Source organism: Arachis ipaensis, chromosome B08, assembly GCF_000816755.2.
Source record: "Arachis ipaensis cultivar K30076 chromosome B08, Araip1.1, whole genome shotgun sequence".
NCBI classification, from domain to species: domain Eukaryota; kingdom Viridiplantae; phylum Streptophyta; class Magnoliopsida; order Fabales; family Fabaceae; genus Arachis; species Arachis ipaensis.
The window spans coordinates 118,985,308-119,002,667 of record NC_029792.2 but is presented as its reverse complement, the minus strand read 5'-3'; the positions used below and the strand labels follow the sequence as shown (position 1 = coordinate 119,002,667).

The 17,360-nt window shown below is 37.8% G+C and overlaps 1 protein-coding gene and 1 long non-coding RNA gene across 4 annotated transcripts in view; one reads left to right on the top strand and one right to left on the bottom strand.

The window, feature by feature from the left end:
* Positions 1-17,360, bottom strand: part of LOC107614303 (naringenin 8-dimethylallyltransferase 1, chloroplastic) — a 60,706-nt gene that overhangs the window by 40,415 nt on the left and 2,931 nt on the right. The gene's annotated exons all lie outside the window — the stretch shown is intronic.
* The window catches only part of LOC107614454, a 12,368-nt gene continuing 7,307 nt past the window's right edge, over positions 12,300-17,360 (top strand). Inside the window, exon 1 of the long non-coding RNA XR_002352959.1 lies at positions 12,300-12,310. This is a non-coding gene — a long non-coding RNA (uncharacterized LOC107614454). The remainder of the gene's footprint in view (positions 12,311-17,360) is intronic.

Sequence of the window (17,360 nt, the reverse complement as noted above, 5' to 3'; positions counted from 1 at the left end):
TGTGACCTTGGTTCAGGGATAAACCTCATGCCCCTCTCTGTAATAGAGAAGCTGGGAATCTTTGGGGTGCAAGCTACTAAAATCTCATTAGAGATGGCAGACAATTCAAGAAAACAGACTTATGGACAAGTAGAGGAGGTGTTAGTAAAGGTTGGAGGCCTTTACATCCCTGCTGATTTCATAGTCCTAGATACTGGGAAGGATGAGGATGAATCCACCATCCTTGGAAGACCCTTCCTAGCCACAGCAAGAGCTGTGATTGATGTTGACAGAGGTGAACTAGTCCTTCAATTGAATGAGGACTCCCTTGTGTTTAAAACTCGAGGTCATCCTTCTATAAATATGGAGAGGAAGCATAAAAAGCTTCTCTCAAAATAGAGTCAACCAGAGCCCCCACAGTCAAACTCTAAGTTTGGTGTTGGGAGGCCACAACCAAACTCTAAGTTTGGTGTTGAACTCCCATATCCTAACTCTAAGTTTGGTGTTGGAAAGTCTCAACAATGCTCTGAACATCTGTGAGGCTCCATGAGTGCCCACTGTCAAGCTATTGACATTAAAGAAGCGCTTGTTGGGAGGCAACCCAATTTTTATTTATCTAATTTTATTGTTCTTTCATGTTTTATTAGGTTCATGATCATGTGGAGTCACAAAATAAATATAAAAATTGAAAACGGAATCAAAAACAGCAGAAGAAAAATCACACCCTAGAGGAAGATCTCACTGGCGTTTAAACGCTAGTAAGAAGCATCTGGCTGGCGTTCAACGCCAGAATAGAGCATGGTTATGGCGCTGAACGCCCAAAATGGGCAGCACCTGGGCGTTTGAATGCTAGAATTGCACCCTGGAAAAGAGCTGGCGCTGAACGCCCAGAACAAGCATGGTTCTGGCATTCAACGCCAGAAATGGACAACAAATGGGCGTTCAACGCCCAGAACAAGCACCAATCTGGCGCTGAACGCCCAGAGTTGTGTGCAAGGGCATTTTGCATGCCCAATTTGGTGCAAGGTTGTAAATCCTTAAACACCTCAGGATCTGTGGATCCCACAGGATCACCTCATGATCTGTGGACCCCACAGGATCCCCACCTACCTCCACTCACTTCTTCTCACCCCTCTTTCACACAATCCCACAAACACTCTTCCCCAAAACTCTTCACCAATCACCTCAATCTCTCTTCCCTATCACCACTTCACCATTCACATCCATCCACTCTTCCCCATAAACCTACCTCAAAAACCCCACCTACCTTCAAAATTCAAAATCAATTTCCCACCAAAAACCCACCCTTATAGCCGAACCTTAACCCCCTCCCTTCCCTATATATAGCCCTCCATTCTTCCTCATTTTCACACAACACAACCCTCTCTTCTCTTCTTGGCTGAATACACCCCTCCCCCCTCTCCTCCATATCTTCTTCTTCTTCATCTATTCCTTCTTCTCTTGCTCGAGGGCGAGCAATATTCTAAGTTTGGTGTGGTAAAAGCATAAGCTTTTTGTTTTTCCATTACCATTGATGGCACCCAAGATCGGAGTATCCTCTAGAAAAGGGAAAGGGAAGATAAAAGCTTCCACCTCCGAGTCATGAGAGATGGAAAGATTCATCTCCAAAGCTCATCAAGACCACTTCTATGATGTTGTGGCCAAGAAGAAGGTGATCCCCGAGGTCCCTTTCAAGCTCAAGAAGAATGAGTATCCGGAGATCCGACATGAAATCCAAAGAAGAGGTTGGGAAGTTCTAACAAACCCCATCCAACAAGTCGGCATCCTAATGGTTCAAGAGTTCTATGCCAATGCATGGATCACTAGGAACCATGATCAAAGTAAGAACCCAAACCCAAAGAATTATATTACAATGGTTCGGGAAAAATACTTAGATTTTAGTCCGGAGAATGTGAGATTGGCGTTTAACTTGCCTATGATGCAAGGAGATGCACGCCCCTACACTAGAAGGGTACACTTTAATCAAAGGTTGGACCAAGTTCTCATGGACATATGTGTGGAAGGAGCTCAATGAAAGATTGACTCCAAAGGCAAGCCGGTTCAATTACGAAGACTGGACCTCAATCCTGTAGCTAGAGGATGGCTGGAATTCATCCAACGCTCCATCATCCCCACTAGCAACCGATCTGAAGTTACTGTGGATCGGGTCATCATGATCCATAGGAGAGGAAGTAGAAGTTCATGAAGTCATCTCCCTTGAACTCTACAAAATAGCCGAAAAGCCCTCTCCTGGGACAAGGCTAGCTTTTCCTCATCTTATTTGCCATCTATGTTATTCAGCTGGAGCTTTCATAGAAGGAGACATTCCCATTGAGGAAGAGAAGCCCATCACTAAGAAAAGGATGGAGCAAGCAAGAGTGCCCATTCATGGATCTCAAGAGACGCATGAAGCTCATCACCATGAGATCCCGGAAATGCCTCAAATGCATTTTTCTCCACAAAACTATTAGGAGCAAATCAACACCTCCCTAGGAGAATTAAGTTCCAACATGGGACAATTAAGGGTGGAACATCAAGAGCACTCCATCATCCTTCATGAAACAAGAGAAGATCAAAAAGCAATGAGGGAGGAGCAACAAAGACAAGGAAGAGACATAGAAGAGCTCAAGGACATCATTGGTTTCTCAAGAAGGAAACGCCACCATCACTAAGGTGGACTCATTCCTTATTCTTATTTTTTGTTTTTTGTTTTCTTAATGTTAAGTGCTTATCCATGTTTGTGTCTTATTACATGATCATTAGTAGTTAGTAACTATGTCTTAAAGTTATGAATGTCCTATGAATCCATCACATCTCTTAAATGAAAAATGTTTTAATTCAAAAGAACAAGAAGTACATGAGTTTCGAATTTATCCTTGAACTTAGTTTAATTATATTGATGTGGTGACAATGCTTCTTGTTTTCTGAATGAATGCTTGAACAGTGCATATGTATTTTGAAGTTGTTGTTTAAGAATGTTAAATATGTTGGCTCTTGAAAGAATGATGACAAGGAGACATGTTATTTGATAATCTGAAAAATCATAAAAATGGTTCTTGAAGCAAGAAAAAGCAGCAAAGAACAAAGCTTGCAGAAAAAAAAACAAAAAAATAGCGAAAAAAAAGAGAGCAAAAGGAAGCAGAAAAAGCCAAAAGCTCTTAAAACCAAAAGACAAGAGCAAAAAGCCAATAGCCCTTAAAACCAAGAGGCAAGGGTAATAAAAAGGATCTCAAGACTTTGAGCATCAGTGGATAGGAGGGCCTAAAGGAATAAAATCTTGGCCTAAGCGGCTAAACCAAGCTGTCCCTAACCATGTGCTTGTGGCGTGAAGGTGTCAAGTGAAAACTTGAGACTGAACGGTTAAAGTCAAGGTCCAAAGCAAAAAAAAGAGTGTGCTTAAGAAACCTGGACACCTCTAATTGGGAACTTTAGCAAAGCTGAGTCACAATCTGAAAAGGTTCACCCAATTATGTGTCTGTGGCATTTATGTATCCGATGGTAATACTGGAAAACAAAGTGCTTAGGGCCACGGCCAAGACTCAAAAAGTAGCTGTGTTCAAGAATCAACATACTGAACTAGGAGAATCAATAACACTATCTGAACTCTGAGTTCCTATAGATGCCAATCATTCTGAACCTCAATGGATAAAGTGAGATGCCAAAACTATTCAAGAGACAAAAAGCTACAAGTCCCGCTCATCTGATTGGAGCTATGTTTCATTGATAGTTTGAAATTTATAGTATATTCTCTTCTTTTTATCCTATTTGATTTTCAGTTGCTTGGGGACAGGCAATAATTTAAGTTTAGTGTTGTGATGAGCGGATAATTTATACGCTTTTTGGCATTATTTTTAGTATGTTTTTAGTAGAATCTAGTTACTTTTAGGGATGTTTTCATTAGTTTTTATGTTAAATTCACATTTCTGGACTTTACTTCTGTAAACCCTAGTAACTAGTTTATTATAAATAGGACTTTTTACTATTGTATTAGAGATCTTAGGATCATCTTTGATCAGTTGTATGCTATCTTAGACTTTCATGGGGGCTGGCCATTCGGCCATGCCTGAACCATTATCACTTATGTATTTTCATACGGTAGAGTTTCTGCACTCCATAGATTAAGGTGTGGAGTTCTGCTGTTTCTCAAAGATTAATGCAAAGTACTACTGTTTTTCTATTCAATTCAACTTATTCCGCTTCCAAGATATTCATTCGCATTTCAACCTGAATGTGATGAACGTGACAATCATCATCATTCCCCCACGAACGCGTGCCTGACAACCACTTCCGTTCCACCTTAAATTGAATGAGTATCTCTTGGATCTCTTAATCAGAATCTTCGTGGTATAAGCTAGATTGATGACGGCATTCATGAGAGTCCGGAAAGTCTAAACCTTGTCTGTGGTATTCCGACTAGGACACTGGGATTGAATGACTGTGACGAACTTCAAACTCGCGAGTCGGGGATTGTTCGAGTTTGGACAACTGACGGTTCATCATATTGCTCAGATTAGGTAATTTTCTTCTTATTTTGTTTTCAAAAAAAAAATTTTCAAAAAAAAATTTTTCAAAAATTTCTCATCTGTTTTCAAAAATTATTCTAAAATTTTTTTAAGAATGAATTCTAGTGTTTCATGAAGCATGTTGAAGCCTGACTGGTTGTTAAGCCATGTCTAAATTCATTTAGACTGGGGCTTCCAACCCAACATTATCAAGAGCAAGCTAGTTGTTGCTAATCCACCTGCTGCTGTTCCTGATCCACTTGATTTACATGCTAAAACTTGACTGGCTATTAAGCCATGTCTAACCCTCAGATTGGAGCTTTAAACTAAGAGTGCAAGATTCCTGTATTTCATATTAAAAATTTTGGAATCCTTATTTTTCTTTTTCAAATTAATTTTTGAAAAATACCAAAAAAAATTAGAAAATCATAAAAATCAAAAATATTTTGTGTTTCTTGTTTGAGTTTTTAGTCAAATTTTAAGTTTGGTGTCAATTGCATGTTCATCTTGCATTTTTCGAAAAAATCATGCATTCATGGTGTTCTTCATGATCTTCAAGTTGTTCTTGGTAAGTCTTCTTGTTTGATCTTGATGTTTTCTTGTTTTGTGTCTTTTCTTGTTTTTCATATGCATTTTTGCATTCATAGTGTCTAAACATGAAAGATTTCTAAGTTTAGTGTCTTGCATGTTTTCTTTGCATTAAAAATTTTTTCAAAAATATGTTCTTGATGTTCATCATGATCTTCATAGTGTTCTTGGTGTCCATCTTGACATTCATAGCATTCTTGCATGCATTCATTGTTTTGATCCAAAATTTTCATGCATTGCATCATTTTCATGTTTTTCTCTCTCATCATTAAAAATTCAAAAATCAAAAAAATATCTTCCCCTTTTTCTCTCTCAAAATTTCGAAAATTAGATTTAACTTTTTCAAAAATTTTTAAAATTCAGTTGTTTTTATGAGTCAAATCAAATTTTCAATTTAAAAATCTTATCTTTTTCAAAATCTTTTTCAAAAATCAAATCTTTTTCATTTTTCTTAGTTATTTTCGAAAATTTTAAAAATATTTTTCAAAAATCTTTTTCTTATCTTTATCACATAATTTTCGAAAATAACATCATCAATTAATGTTTTGATTCAAAAATTTCAAGTTTGTTACTTACTTGTTAAGAAAGATTCAAACTTTAAGTTCTAGAATCATATTTTGTGATTTCTTGTGAATCAAGTCATTAATTGTGATTTTAAAAATCAAATTTCTTTCAAAACTAATTTCAATCATATCTTTTCAAAAATATCTTTTTATATTATCTTTTTCAAAATCATATCTTTTTCAAAAATTTGATTTTAAAATATCTTCTCTAACTTCTTATCTTCTTATCTTTTCAAAATTGATTTTCAAATTTGTTTCAACTAACTAACTAACTTTTTGTTTGTTTCTTATCTTTTTCAAAACTACCTAACTAACTCTCTCTCTCTCTAATTTTTGAAAATATCTCCCTCTTTTTCAAAATTTCTTTTTAATTAACTAATTATTTTAATTTTTTATTTTAATTTTTGAAAATTACTAACCTTTTTCAAAAACTATTTTCGAAAATCACTAACTCTTTTTCAAAAATTATTTTCGAAAATCCTCTTTCTCTCTCATCTCCTTCTATTTATTTATTCATCTACTAACACTTCATCTCACCAAAAATCCGAACTCTCTCTCTGAGTTCATATTTCCTATTCTTTTTTTCTTTTACTCACACAGGGACTTCTATACTGTGGTAAAAAGGATCCCTATTATTATTGTTTTTCTGTCCCTCTTTTTCATATGAGCAGGAGCAAGGACAAGAATATTCTTGTTGAAGCAGATCCAGAACCTGAAAGAACTCTGAAGAGGAAACTAAGAGAAGCTAAATTACAACAATCCAGCAAGCACCTTTCAGAAATTTTCGAACAAGAAGAGGAGATGGCAGCCGAAAATAATAATAATGCAAGGAGGATGCTTGGTGACTTTACTGCACCTAATTCCAATTTACATGGAAGAAGCATCTCCATCTTTACCATTGGAGCAAACAATTTTGAGCTGAAACCTCAATTAGTTTCTCTGATGCAGCAAAACTGCAAGTTTCATGGACTTCCATCTGAAGATCCTTTTCAGTTCTTAACTGAATTCTTGCAGATCTGTGATACTGTTAAAACTAATGGAGTAGATCCTGAAGTCTACAGGCTCATACTTTTTCCTTTTGCTGTAAGAGACAGAGCTATAATATGGTTGGACTCTCAACCTAAGGATAGCCTGAACTCTTGGGATAAGCTGGTCAAGGCTTTCTTAGCCAAGTTCTTTCCCTCTCAAAAGCTGAGTAAGCTTAGAGTGGATGTTCAAACCTTCAGACAGAAAGAAGGTGAATCCCTCTATGAAGCTTGGGAGAGATACAAAAAACTGACCAAAAAATGTCCTTCTGACATGCTTTCAGAATGGACCATCCTGGATATATTCTATGATGGTCTTTATGAATTAGCTAAAATGTCATTGGATACTTCTGCAGGTGGATCCATTCACCTAAAGAAAATGTCTGCCGAAGCTCAAGAACTCATTGAGATGGTTGCTAATAACCAGTTCATGTACACTTCTGAGAGGAATCCTGTGAGTAATGGGACGCCTCAGAAGAATGGAGTTCTTGAAATTAATACTCTGAATGCCATATTGGCTCAGAACAAAATATTGACTCAGCAAGTCAATATGATTTCTCAGAGTCTGAATGGAATGCAAGCTGCATCCAACAGCACTCAAGAGGCGCCTTCTGAGGAAGAGGGTAAATTACTTAGGTGAACCTTATGGAAACACCTATAACTCATCATGGAGAAATCATCCAAATTTCTCATGGAAGGATCAACAAAAGCCTCAACAAGGCTTTAATAATGGTGAAAGAAACATGTTTAGCAATAGCAAGCCTTTTCCATCATCCACTCAGCAACAGACAGAGAACTCTGAACAAAATACCTCTAATTTAGCAAACTTAGTCTCTGATCTATCTAAGGCCACCGTGAGTTTCATGAATGAAACAAGATCCTCCATTAGAAATTTGGAGGCACAAGTAGGCCAGCTGAGTAAAAGGATCACTGAAATCCCTCCTAGTACTCTCCCAAGCAATACAGAAGAAAATCCAAAAGGAGAGTGCAAGGCCATTGATATAACCATCATTGCCGAATCCAAGGAAGAAGGGGAGGACGTAAATCCCAGTGAGGAAGACCTCTTGGGACGTCCAGTGATCAATAAGGAGTTTTCCTTTGAGGAACCAAAGGAATCTAAGGCTCATCTAGAGACCATAGAGATTCCATTAAACCTCCTTATGCCATTCATGAGCTCTGATGAGTATTCCTCTTCTGAAGAGAATAAGGATGTTACTGAGGAGCAAGCTACCAAGTACCTTGGTGCAATCATGAAGCTGAATGCCAAATTATTTGGTATTGAGACTTGGGAAGATGAACCTCCCTTGTTCACCAATGAACTAAGTGATCTGGATCAACTGACATTGCCTCAGAAGAAACAGGATCCTGGAAAGTTCCTAATACCTTGTACCATAGGCACCATGATCTTTGAAAAGACTCTGTGTGACCTTGGTTCAGGGATAAACCTCATGCCCCTCTCTGTAATAGAGAAACTGGGAATCTTTGGGGTGCAAGCTGCTAAAATCTCATTAGAGATGGCAGACAATTCAAGAAAACAGGCTTATGGACAAGTAGAAGACGTGTTAGTAAAGGTTGGAAGTCTTTACATCCCTGCTAATTTCATAGTCCTAGATACTGGGAAGGACGAGGATGAATCCATCATCCTTGGAAGACCCTTCCTAGCCACAGCAAGAGCTGTGATTGATGTTGACAGAGGTGAACTAGTCCTTCAATTGAATGAGGACTCCCTTGTGTTTAAAACTCGAGGTCATCCTTCTGTAAATATGGAGAGGAAGCATAAAAAGTTTCTCTCAAAACAGAGTCAACCAAAGCCCCTACAGTCAAACTCTAAGTTTGGTGTTGGGAGGCCACAACCAAACTCTAAGTTTGGTGTTGAACTCCCACAACCAAACTCTAAGTTTGGTGTTGGAAATTCTCAACAATGCTCTGAACATCTGTGAGGCTCCATAAGAGCCCACTGTCAAGCTATTGACATTAAAGAAGCGCTTGTTAGGAGGCAGCCCAATTTTTATTTATCTAATTTTTTTGTTCTTTCATGTTTTATTAGGTTTATGATCATGTGGAGTCACAAAATAAATATAAAAATTAAAAACGGAATCAAAAACAGCAGAAGAAAAATCACACCCTGGAGAAGGATCTCACTGGCGTTTAAACGCCAGTAAGAAGCATCTGGCCTGCGTTCAACGCCAGAACAGAGCATGGTTCTGGCGCTGAACGCCCAAAATGGCAGCATCTGGGCGTTTGAACGCCATAATTGCACCCTGGAGAAGAGCTGGCGCTGAACGCCCAGAACAAGCATGGTTCTGGCGTTCAATGCCAGAAATGGACAACAAATGGGCGTTCAACGCCCAGAACAAGCACCAATCTGGCGCTGAACGCCCGGAGTTGTGTGCAAGGGCATTTTTGCATGCCCAATTTGGTACAAGGTTGTAAATCCTTGAACACCTCAGGATCTGTGGACCCCACAGGATCCCCACCTACCTCCACTCACTTCTTCTCACCCCTCTTTCGCACAATCCTATAAACACTTTTCCCCAAAATTCTTCACCAATCACCTCTATCTCTCTTTCCTATCACCACTTCACCACTCACATCCATCCACTCTTCCCCATAAACCTACCTCATAAACCCCACCTACCTTCAAAATTCAAAATCAATTTCCCACCCAAACCTACCCTATATGGCCGAAATTAACCCCCCTCCCTTCCCTATATAAAGCCCTCCATTCTTCCTCATTTTGTGTGGCCAAGAAGAAGGTGATCCCCGAGGTCCCTTTCAAGCTCAAGAAGAATGAGTATCCGGAGATCCGACATGAAATCCAAAGAAGAGGTTGGAAAGTTCTAACAAACCCCATCCAACAAGTCGGCATCTTAATGGTTCAAGAGTTCTATGCAATGCATGGATCACTAGGAACCGTGATCAAAGTAAGAACCCAAACTCAAAGAATTATATTACAATGGTTCGGGGAAAATACTTAGATTTTAGTCCGGAGAATGTGAGATTGGCGTTTAACTTGCCTATGATGCAAGGAGATGCACGCCCCTACACTAGAAGGGTCAACTTTAATCAAAGATTGGACCAAGTCCTCATGGACATATATGTGGAAGGAGCTCAATGGAAGATTGACTCCAAAGGCAAGCCGGTTCAATTAAGAAGACTGAACCTCAAGCCTGTAGCTAGAGGATGGTTAGAATTCATCCAACGCTCCATCATCCCCACTAGCAACCGATCTGAAGTTACTGTGGATCGGTCCATCATAATCCATAGCATCATGATTGGAGAAGAAGTAGAAGTTCATGAAATCATCTCCCTTGAACTCTACAAAATAGCTGAAAAGCCCTCTCCTGGGACAAGGCTAGCTTTTTCTCATCTTATTTGCCATCTATATTACTCAGCTGGAGCTTTCATAGAAGGAGACATTCCCATTGAGGAAGAGAAGCTCATCACTAAGAAAAGGATGGAGCAAGCAAGAGAACCCATTCATGGATCTCAAGAGACGCATGAAGCTCATCACCATGAGATCCCGGAGATGCCTCAAATGTATTTTCCTCCACAAAACTATTGGAACCAAATCAACACTTCCCTAGGAGAATTAAGTTCCAACATGAGACAATTAATGGTGGAACATCAAGAGCACTCCATCATCCTTCATGAAATAAGAGAAGATCAAAAAATAATGAGGGAGGAGTAACAAAGACAAGGAAGAGACATAGAAGAGCTCAAGGACATCATTGGTTCCTCAAGAAGGAAACGCCACCATCACTAAGGTGGACTCATTCCTTGTTCTTATTTTCTGTTTTTCGTTTTCTTAATGTTAAGTGCTTATCCATGTTTGTGTCTTATTACATGATCATTAGTAGTTAGTAACTATGTCTTAAAGTTATGAATGTCCTATGAATCTATCATCTCTCTTAAATGAAAAATGTTTTAATTCAAAAGAACAAGAAGTACATGAGTTTCGAATTTATCCTTGAACTTAGTTTAATTATATTGATGTGGTGACAATGCTTTTTGTTTTCTGAATGAATGCTTGAACATTGCATATGTATTTTGAAGTTTTTGTTTAAGAATGTTAAATATGTTAGCTCTTGAAAGAATGATGACAAGGAGACATGTTATTTGATAATCTGAAAAATCATAAAAATGATTCTTGAAACAAGAAAAAGTAGCAAAGAACAAAGCTTGCAGAAAAAAAAACAAAAAAAATAGCGAAAAAAAAAGAGAGCAAAAGCAAGCAGAAAAAGCCAAAAGCTCTTAAAACCAAAAGGCAAGAGCAAAAAGCCAATAGCCCTTAAAATCAAAAGGCAAGGGTATCCCAAGGCTTTGAGCATCAGTGGATAAGAGGGCCTAAAGGAATAAAATCCTGGCCTAAGCGGCTAAACCAAGCTGTCCCTAACCATGTGCTTGTGGCGTGAAGGTATCAAGTGAAAACTTGAGACTGAGCGGTTAAAGTCAAGGTCCAAAGCAAAATAAGAGTGTGCTTAAGAACCCTGGACACCTCTAATTGGGGACTTTAGCAAAGCTAAGTCACAATCTGAAAAGGTTCACCCAATTATGTTTCTGTGACATTTATGTATCCGGTGGTAATACTGGAAAACAAAGTGCTTAGGGTCACGGCCAAGACTCATAAAGTAGCTGTGTTCAAAAATCAACATACTGAACTAGGAGAATCAATAACACTATCTGAACTCTGAGTTCCTATAGATGCCAATCATTCTGAACCTCAATGGATAAAGTGAGATGCCAAAACTATTCAAGAGGCAAAAAGCTACAAATCCCGCTCATCTGATCAGAGCTATGCTTCATTGATAGTTTGGAATTTATAATATATTCTCTTCTTTTTATCCTATTTGATTTTCAGTTACTTGGGAACAAGCAACAATTTAAGTTTGGTGTTGTGATGAGCGGATAATTTATACGCTTTTTGGCATTGTTTTTAGTATGTTTTTAGTATAATTTAGTTACTTTTAGTTATGTTTTCATTAGTTTTTATGTTAAATTCACATTTCTGGACTTTACTATGAGTTTGTGTGTTTTTCTGTGATTTCAGGTATTTTCTGGCTGAAATGGAAGGACTTGAGCAAAAATCAGATTCAGAGGTTGAAGAAAGACTGCTGATGCTGTTGGATTCTGATTTCCCTGCACTCAAAGTGGATTTTCTGGAGCTACAGAACTCAAAATGGTGCGCTTCCAATTGCGTTGGAAAGTAGACATCCAGGGCTTTCCAGCAAGAATCATTTTTATGATTTTTTAGATTATCAAATAACATGTCTCCTTATTATCATTCTTTCAAAAGCCAACATATTTAACATTCTTAACAACAACTTCAAAATACATATGCACTGTTCAAGCATTCATTCAGAAAACAAGAATCATTGTCACCACATCAATATAATTAAACTAAGTTCAAGGATAAATTCGAAACTCCTGTACTTCTTGTTCTTTTGAATTAAAACATTTTTCATTTAAGAGAGGTGATAGATTCATAGGACATTCATAACTTTAAGACATAGTTACTAACTACTAATGATCATGTAATAAGACACAAACATGGATAAGCACTTAACATTAAGAAAACGAAAAACAGAAAATAAGAACAAGGAATGAGTCCACCTTAGTGATGGTGGCGTTTCCTTCTTGAGGAACCAATGATGTCCTTGAACTCTTCTATGTCTCTTTCTTGTCTTTGTTGCTCCTCCCTCATTGCTTTTTGATCTTCTCTTATTTCATGAAGGATGATGAAGTGCTCTTGATGTTCCACCCTTAATTGTCCCATGTTGAAACTTAATTCTCCTAGGGAGGTGTTGATTTGCTCCCAATAGTTTTGTAGAGGAAAATGCATTTGAGGCATCTCCGGGATCTCATGGTGATGAGCTTCATGCGTCTCTTGAGATCCATGAATGGGCTCTCTTGCTTGCTCCATCCTTTTCTTAGTGATGGGCTTCTCTTCCTCAATGGGAATGTCTCCTTCTATAAAAGCTCCAGTTGAGTAACATAGATGGCAAATAAGATGAGGGAAAACTAGCCTTGTCCCAGGAGAAGGCTTTTCGACTATTTTGTAGAGTTCAAGGGAGATGACTTTATGAACTTCTACTTCCTCTCCAATCATGATGCTATGGATTATGATGGCCCGATCCACAGTAACTTCAGATCGGTTGCTAATGGGGATGATGGAACGTTGGATGAATTCCAACCATCCTCTAGCTACAGGCTTGAGGTCCAGTCTTCTTAATTGAACCGGCTTGCCTTTAGAATCAATCTTCCATTGAGCTCCTTCCACACATATGTCCATGAGGACTTGGTCCAACCTTTGATTAAAGTTGACCCTTCTAGTGTAGGGGCGTGCATCTCCTTGCATCATAGGCAAGTTAAACGCCAATCTCACATTCTCCGGACTAAAATCTAAGTATTTCTCCCGAACCATTGTAATATAATTCTTTGGGTTTGGTTCTTACTTTGATCATGGTTCCTAGTGATCCATGCATTGGCATAGAACTCTTGAACCATTAGAATGCCGACTTGTTGGATGGGGTTTGTTAGAACTCCCCAACCTCTTCTTTGGATTTCATGTCGAATCTCCGGAAACTCATTCTTCTTGAGTTTGAAAGGGACCTCGGAGATCACCTTCTTCTTGGCCACAACATCATAGTAGTGGTCTTGATGAGCTTTGGAGATGAATCTTTCCATCTCCCATGACTCGGAAGTGGAAGCTTTTGTCTTCCCTTTCCCTTTTCTAGAGGATTCTCCGGTCTTGGGTGCCATCAATGGTAATGGAAAAACAAAAATCTTATGCTTTTACCACACCAAACTTAGAATATTGTTCGCCCTCGAGCAAGAGAAGAAAGAATAGATGAAGAAGAAGAAGAAAATATGGAGGAGAGGGGGGAGGGGTGTATTCGGCCAAGAAGAGAAGAAAGGGTTGTGTTGTGTGAAAATGAGAAAGAATTGAGGGCTATATATAGGGAAGGGAGGGGGGTTAAGGTTCGGCCATAAGGGTGGGTTTTGGGTGGGAAATTGATTTTGAATTTTGAAGGTAGGTGGGGTTTATGAGATAGGTTTATGGGGAAGAGTGGATGGATGTGAGTGGTGAAGTGGTGATAGGAAAGAGAGATTGAGGTGATTGGTGAAGAGTTTTGGGAAAGAGGGTTTATGGGATTGTGTGAAAGAGGAGTTAGAAGAAGTGAGTGGAGGTAGGTGGGAATCCTGTGGGGTCCACAGATCCTGAGGTGGTCAAGAATTTACAAACTTGCACCAAATTGGGCATGCAAAATGCCCTTGCACACAACTCTGGGCGTTCAGCGCCAGATTGGTGCTTGTTCTGGGCGTTGAACGCCCATTTGTTGCCCATTTCCGGCGTTGAACGCAGAACCATGCTTGTTCTGGGCGTTCAGCGCCAGCTCTTCTCCAGGATGCAATTCTGGCGTTCAAACGCCCAGATGCTGCCCATTTTGGGCATTCAGCGCCAAAATCATGCTCTGTTCTGGCGTTGAACGCCAGCCAGATGCTTCTTACTGGCGTTTAAACGCCAGTGAGATCCTCCTCTAAGGTGTGATTTTTCTTCTGTTGTTTTTGATTCCGTTTTCAATTTTTATATTTATTTTGTGACTCCATATGATCATGAACCTAATAAAACATGAAAGAACAATAAATTAGATAAATAAAAATTGGGTTGCCTCCCAACAAGCGCTTCTTTAATGTCAATTGCTTGACAGTGGGCTCTCATGGAGACTCACAAATGTTCAGAGCATTGTTGAGACTTCCCAACACCAAACTTAGAATTTGGATATGGGAATTCAACACCTACTTAGAGTTTGGTTGTGGCCTCCCAACACCAAACTTAGAGTTTGACTGTGAGGTCTCTAGTTAACTCTATTTTGAGAGAAGCTTTTTATGCTTCCTCTCCATGTTTACAAAAGGATGACCTCGAGTTTTAAACACAAGGGAGTCCTCATTCAATTGAAGGACTAGTTCACCTCTGTCAACATAAATCACAGCTCTTGCTGTGGCTAGGAAGGGTCTTCCAAGGATGATGGATTCATCCTCATCCTTCCAAGGATGATGGATTCATCCTCATCCTTCCCAGTATCTAGGACTATGAAATCAGCAGGGATGTAAAGGCCTCCAACCTTTACTAACCCGTCATCTACTTGTCCAAAAGCCTGTTTTCTTGAATTATCTGCCATCTCTAATGAGATTTTAGCAGCTTGCACCCCAAAGATTCCCAGTTTCTCTATTACAGAGAGGGGCATGAGGTTTATCCCTGAACCAAGGTCACACAGAGCCTTTTCAAAGATCATAGTGCCTATGGTACAAGGTATTAGGAACTTTCCAAGATCCTGTTTCTTCTGAGGCAATGTCAGTTGATCCAGATCACTCAATTCATTGGTGAACAAGGGAGGTTCATCTTCCCAAGTCTCAATACCAAATAATTTGGCATTCAGCTTCATGATTGCACCAAGGTACTTCGTAGCTTGCTCCTCAGTAACATCCTTATTCTCTTCAAAAGATGAATACTCATCAAAGCTCATGAATGGCATAAGGAGGTTTAATGGAATCTCTATGGTCTCTAGATGAGCCTCAGATTCCTTTGGTTCCTCAAAGGGAAACTCCTTATTGATCACTGGACGTCCCAGGAGGTCTTCCTCACTAGGATTTACGTCCTCCCCTTCTTCCTTGGATTCGGCCATGGTGGTTATATCAATGGCCTTGCACTCTCCTTTTGGATTTTCTTATGTATTGCTTGGGAGAGTACTAAGAGAAATTTCAGTGATCTTTTTACTCAGTTGACCCGCTTGTGCCTCCAAATTTCTAATGGAGGATCTTGTTTCATTCATGAAACTCACAGTGGTCTTAGATAGATCAGAGACTAAGTTTGCTAAAATTTACAAGACCCAAATTCAACTATATAACAATTCAAAAAAGACTTGGATCAAATTGAGTGGACCTCATGCATTACATAATGTACGTGTTTGAATGCTATGTAACATAAAGTAATAAAATTTAATACATATTACATAATACATAAATTATCATTTCAATATTTATACTTCCAGGGTGAAAAAAGTTTGTTTGCTCCCTAAAAAAAGCTTAGTTTATTTTTTAGCAGTACTTGCTTTCATACGGTGATTAATTTATATCTAGTGTCCTAACGAAAAAAGTTATAGTGTCTCTCGTGTCCTTTATGTTCTTGTTGTCCTTGTTTTCCTTATCTGTGTTTTATTATTATTTTGTCATTCTTGTTGATTTCATTGTTTAAAAAAGTGTAAAATAATAAAAAAATTTCTCTGTGTTTGTCCTTTTTACGTACTAATTTTTTTCACTACAAGATTCGAGAACGAATCTTTTTTTAAAGAGAAGGAAAATAGTTAATTTCAAATCTTCTTAATATGAAGAGTTTAAATATCATTTTGTAGTTATTAGTTTATATTTTAACTATAATGTTCAATTTTTTTTGTTCCCGCAGTATCTCCAAACCCGACTGGCCAATTAGTTACTGCATACAGAAGACAGGCTTTGAATCTCCAACACTTGTTTAAGCTGATAAGAAGAGATTATAAATAAATAAGAGGTTATAAATACCTACTAAACTATTGTAGCTGTCATAAAGCAATTAAAGGTAAAAAAAATCCCTTTCTAGTTTAGTGAGGAAACCATGATGTGAACAAGTAAAATTGAGTGAGTATCTCTCTTGTTGCATCGAAAAATTGGGTAAAAAGCTGAATGATTTTCTTTTATTGAATTCTCAGACTAATGTGAACAAATTAGGTTGAAAAAATCTCTTTCTTGTTATATTAAGAAATTGAATAAAAAAATATAATAATTTTTTTTATATTCAATTTCAATCTATGTCTTTTGTTTTCTATCTCTTTCTCCCCGTCATTAATTGCCGAAAATATACCAGAAACACCGATAGAAAAAGAAAACATTTAATACGTGAAGTCATTATTTGATGCATTTTTTGGAATGTAAGTAGCACTAAAGTTGAGAATTGTTTTATTTTTTCGCTTATAAATAGAAAAATTTTGATGATCCATTTTGTTCTTTCTCTTACAAAATTTATAAACAATTTTGTTCTTGCATTTAAAATCCCGAGAACTAGAAGAAAAAGAATATGATATCCCATCCCTCAAACTTGGGTTTCGTAGTTTTTTAAATTTATTTTTTTCATTTAATTTCAATGTGTCATTTTATTTATTTCTTATTTTGTATCACCTATTCTATCCTATCCATTTTCATCCCTCGTTGTGATTCAAATTCACATCCGTTCTTGCATTGCTCGATAACATTTTTTATGGAATAATTGTTTAGTATATTTGATGAATGTTGGGTTTGTCCTGAAACTCTAGACTGATTTTCATTAACTAGGTTTGTCAAGTAATTAGAAAAGAGACTAAATTTTTGTGGTACTCTACAATTTTCGCTATTATTTGGACTAGTATATGGACTATTTAGTTGGAGATGATAATCATTTTCCTTTCAATTTCCTTCCCTCCCTTTTCTTTTCTTCTATTTTTTTCACAAACAAACAAAGCCTTAGTGCACGTACCTTCATTGATGAATTTTCTAACCAACATGTTTTATGGTATAGAATAAGACACCTAACATCTACTCTACTTGGTTGGGTAAAAAAATTTCATGTTGAAAATAGTTTATTAAAAATTAAAAAATATTTCTAAAAAAATAACTTTTTAAAAGTTGTATCT